Genomic DNA, 5,000 nt, shown 5'->3' with positions numbered 1-5,000 from the left:
TTGGTCCGTGTTTCAAGACGGGTCGGAAAGTAGCCCGAAACTCGTCGCCGACCGACGGGACCCCGCCTGCGACGGGGCCGCGTCGACGGTTCTTGCCGTCGGGCGAGCCGACCAGGAGCACCGGGGTTCGGCGCGAACGGTCACGCCGAGACGCGACCGCCGCGACGAACCGCCACCCGGGCCCTTCGGCCGGCGCCCAACGAGTCGCGACGTCCGCTAACCGAGCGAAAGATCCGGCCGGCGGTTAGACCGACCGTGAATTCGCCCGGCGGGGACTCGCGGGCTCTGTCCGTTTACACCCGAACGGTTTCACGTTCTTATGAACTCTCTCTTCAAAGTTCTTTTCAACTTTCCCTCACGGTACTTGTCCACTATCGGTCTCGTGGCCGTATTTAGCCTTAGATGGAGTTTACCACCCGCTTCGGGCTGCACTCTCAAGCAACCCGACTCGAAGGCGCGGTCCGATCCCGGAACGCTGTGACGGCCTCTACTGGCCTGGCACCATCTGCGGGCCATGGCCCCGTTCAAGGGAGACTTGGACCGTCACGTGCGCCCCGGCAACGAGGCCGGCCCGTACGCCACAACTCCCATACGTGCCGCGACACAAAAGTGCGCGGCGGGATTCGGCGATGGGCTTTTCCCTGTTCGCTCGCCGCTACTGGGGGAATCACGGTTGTTTTCTTTTCCTCCGCTTATTAATATGCTTAAATCCGGCGGGTAGTCCCGCCTGATCTGAGGTCGGAACGTATCGGTGTGTTTGTGTTTTTTTTCTTAACACGGCAGCCTGCGGTCCGCGCTCCGTCCGTACGGCGACCGTCCGCGTCCGCTTCTCGGAAGCCGGAGAGGTGTCTCTAGGACTCTCAGCCGACCCGGCCGCGCTCTCGCGCGGCGGGCGGACGGGGACGTGCCGTTTTACGGCGCGAGAACCCGTGACTGTTTGCCGTCACAACTTGGGCGGACGACCGGAGGCGGGCGCCGTCGCCGTCGCCGCGAGGCAGACGGCGGGGCGTCGTTCCCCGGTCGAACCGCCAATCTCGCGCAGCCGGAGCGGCCGACGGTCTCCCGTCGGACGCCTGCCGGCGGCGCATCGGTCTGGCCGAGTATCCGGTATACGACCCTCAGACAGGCGTGGCCCGGGACCCGCGGGTCACCGAGGCCGCAATGTGCGTTCGACTGGTCGATGTTCGTATAACCTGCGGATTACACGACGACGCGCAGATAGCTGCGGTCTTCATCGATCCACGAGCCAAGTGATCCGCCGTTCGGGGTCGGGTGTTTTTTTTTTTGTTTGTCGACGAAATTTCTGCGCCACGCGTGCGCGCGGCGCAAGGTCTTTCGACGGTAACCATCTTTCGGTCGACGCTTGGTCGGGGGTCGCGGCGCGCGGGCGGTCGGCGAGCTAGTCGCGAGCGCACGCGGCCACGGGGTCGGATTAGGCGCGCGCGAGACCGGCGTGGGACGCCGGTGCCGCGGGCCCGTCTCTAATGATCCTTCCGCAGGTTCACCTACGGAAACCTTGTTACGACTTTTACTTCCTCTAAACGGCCGAGTTCGGTCATCTTCCCGGTCGCGCGACGACCCAGCCCCCGAGGGGGCCGAATAACGCGCGTCCAGTCCGAAGACCTCACTGCGGTCGTTCAATCGGTAGTAGCGACGGGCGGTGTGTACAAAGGGCAGGGACGTAATCAACGCGAGCTGATGACTCGCGCTTACTGGGAATTCCTCGTTCACGTGGAAAAATTGCAAGCCACGATCCCTAAGCACGAAGGAGGTTCAGCGGGTTACCCGGAAGCCTGTCGGCCCAGGAATGTTAACACACGCTGATTCCTTCAGTGTAGCGCGCGTGCGGCCCAGAACATCTAAGGGCATCACAGACCTGTTATCGCTCAGTCTCGTGCGGCTATTTTCGTCCGCCGCCTGTCCCTCTAAGAAGAGTTTAAGCTCCTGGGAGCCGGCGGTAGCCCTAGTAACGTATCGTGATCCGCCGGCGACGGCCGCGAACACGGCGCGCTTCACCGCGGAGCCCGACGCACGACTGACGCGCGCCGACCAGAGGTTGCCCCCCGGCCGACACACGCCCGCCGCACGCAGGGACGCGGATGGCGCGGCCGCGCCCGACGACCGCCGTGGACGACGGGCGAACGCGTTCGGGGATACCGGGCCGAGCCGACGGAGACGCGAACACGGACGGCCGAAACCGCCCGCGCCGCGCCCACCGCCGACCCGGGTTTACCCGCCTAGTTAGCAGGACAGAGTCTCGTTCGTTATCGGAATTAACCAGACAGATCGCTCCACCAACTAAGAACGGCCATGCACCACCACCCACCGAATCAAGAAAGAGCTCTCAATCTGTCAATCTTTCCGGTGTCCGGGCCTGGTGAGGTTTCCCGTGTTGAGTCAAATTAAGCCGCAGGCTCCACTCCTGGTGGTGCCCTTCCGTCAATTCCTTTAAGTTTCAACTTTGCAATCATACTTCCCCCGGAACCGAAAAGCTTCGGTTTCCCGGAAGCTGCCCGCCGGGTCGTTAATGAAACGCCGGCGGATCGCTAGCTGGCATCGTTTACAGTTAGAACTAGGGCGGTATCTGATCGCCTTCGAACCTCTAACTTTCGTTCTTGATCATACGAGAACGTACTTGGCAAATGCTTTCGCGTCAGTTCGTCTCGAGACGATCCAAGAATTTCACCTCTAACGTCTCGGTACGAATGCCCCCGCCCGTCTCTGTTGATCATTACCTCCGGTCCCGAAAACCGGCCCGGCGGGACGCGCGGGCGACTGGCGCCCGCGGCCCGGCGGCCCGCGCACGGAAACGCCCCGGAGGGCGATTTCGCGCGCCCGCGAAGGGCGGAGATGCGCGGGACCGAGGTCTTGTTCCATTATTCCATGCGACCAGTATTCAGGGCCTTTTGACGAGACGGCCGTGAAGCCGCCCCGCCAGATTTGAGCCTGCTTTGAGCACTCTAATTTGTTCAAAGTAAACGTGTCGGCCCGCCGACGGCACTCGGTGAAGAGCACCGCGCAGCAAGATTGGAGTAGGCGGCCGCCGTCGTCGAACCCCGACGGCCAAGCGACGCGTGGCCGCGTGGCGCGCCGGAAGCACGAGACACGTGTCCGCCTGCCGACAATACGTCCGGCCGACGTGCCGGTAACTAACACCCCGAGACGGCTGACGAGCGCGACGACGGCCGCGCCGACGGGACACGTGGTCCCGCGACACGACCGGCCGCGACACGCCGGACCGCCAGGGTGGTCCGGCACCGCCCAGACACAGATCCGACTACGAGCTTTTTAACCGCAACAACTTTAATATACGCTATTGGAGCTGGAATTACCGCGGCTGCTGGCACCAGACTTGCCCTCCAATTGATCCTCGTTTAAAGGTTTTAAAGTGTTCTCATTCCGATTACGGGGCCTCGGATGAGTCCCGTATCGTTATTTTTCGTCACTACCTCCCCGTTCCGGGAGTGGGTAATTTGCGCGCCTGCTGCCTTCCTTGGATGTGGTAGCCGTTTCTCAGGCTCCCTCTCCGGAATCGAACCCTGATTCCCCGTTACCCGTTACCACCACGGTAGGCATGGAACCTACCGTCGACAGTTGATAAGGCAGACATTTGAAAGATGCGTCGCCGGTACGGAGACCGTGCGATCAGCTCGAAGTTATTCAGAGTCACCAGGTCTTTGCGCGGGCCGCGATCGGGACGCGCACGAAGCGCGCCGCGACGGGCCGGTTTTGATCTAATAAAAGCGTTCCTCCCGCACGCGACACCCGAGGGCGCCGCGACGGTCGGAACTCTGTCGGCATGTATTAGCTCTAGAATTACCACAGTTATCCAAGTAACTTGGGTACGATCTAAGGAACCACAACTGATTTAATGAGCCTTTCGCGGTTTCACCTTAATGCGGCTTGCACTGAGACATGCATGGCTTAATCTTTGAGACAAGCATATGACTACTGGCAGGATCAACCAGGGATCTCGGTTTTACAACAACTGCGCCCCGTGTGACGCGCGCGCTGACGCACGACGCGACACCCGGGACGCGTGCTTCCGAGCGCCGGTCCGCCCGGGGGCGGGCCGACGCCGAGGGCGGTCGCACGACAGCGAGACCGCTGGGGTCCCGGCGTGCGACCGACCGCGGTTCGTGTGAGAATACGAGGGCCCGACGGGAGCGCTGTGGACACGCGCGGGCACCCGACCCGACCGCAATCGCCGCGGCCGTGATGGCGTTGGCTAGAGCGGCCGACTTGTGGCGGGCGCCACACGCGATACGCACCCGTCGCAACGTAACTCGCGTTGACGAGAGTTGAGGGAGACCGGCGGACCGCCGTCCTGTGCGGACGGCACCCGCCGGAATCGCCTCTCTCGCCCGTTTTGTAAAGGTCCCCAGCCGAGATCGTGGGGGAAGCCGGGACGCGACGCGAAGTCCGTCGTCCCGGGGCTTCGCCCCGGCGACCGCCGGGCACGGCGACGATGGCCGGCCGCGGCGGGAATGTTCTGGCGTCGAGAGTTCGTATCTTGCGAAACGGTAACGGGAGTCGTCATCGGTTGAGCGATGTGTGTCGCGCTGCCGACCCACCGGTAGGAGGGCCCGCAGCGCCAGTCGAGGTTTGCCACTCGGCGTGCGAGATGGGTCGGTCGCCGAAACGTGGACGGATACCAACTCGGCGCCGATGCCGGGCACGCCCTCGCCAAGAACTGGCGGGGCGAGAACGGCACGGCTGAGTTGGACGCGTCGGCTTCGGCGTCGCCCGTGGCTTTGCTGTCGTGTACCGTGATCGGTGATCCGACGGCCGGCTGATCGCCGACCGACCGACCGGCCGCTCACAAATATACAAAAACTCGGGTCCAACCGTCCGCCATGCAAAACCGCACGTGCGTAGCGGTCATCGCGCCGACACGCGGTCCACGCGTCCATGACGGTGCGTAGCGGTGTTCCGGGTACTCGTGTCGACGCGCGTAGCGGCGTGCCGAGGTCGGACCGTAAACTGAAAAAATGTCGAAA

General features: G+C 63.2%; 2 non-coding genes across 2 annotated transcripts in view; both read right to left on the bottom strand.

Moving 5' to 3' along the window:
- The window catches only part of LOC132931464 (large subunit ribosomal RNA), a 4,197-nt gene extending 3,456 nt beyond the window's left edge, over positions 1 to 741 (bottom strand). The window contains exon 1 of the ribosomal RNA XR_009662642.1: positions 1 to 741. This exon is cut by the window's left edge and continues 3,456 nt beyond it. This is a non-coding gene — a ribosomal RNA (large subunit ribosomal RNA).
- A 371-nt stretch (positions 742 to 1,112) lies between these two features.
- On the bottom strand, positions 1,113 to 1,270 carry LOC132931490 (5.8S ribosomal RNA). The gene has a single exon (XR_009662666.1). It is a non-coding gene; the product is annotated as a 5.8S ribosomal RNA (ribosomal RNA).
- Between the last annotated feature and the right edge of the window lie 3,730 nt (positions 1,271 to 5,000).

This window comes from Rhopalosiphum padi, unplaced genomic scaffold (assembly GCF_020882245.1).
Source record: "Rhopalosiphum padi isolate XX-2018 unplaced genomic scaffold, ASM2088224v1 scaffold1, whole genome shotgun sequence".
NCBI classification, from domain to species: Eukaryota; Metazoa; Arthropoda; class Insecta; order Hemiptera; family Aphididae; genus Rhopalosiphum; species Rhopalosiphum padi.
This window is presented reverse-complemented; position numbering and strand designations above follow the sequence as displayed.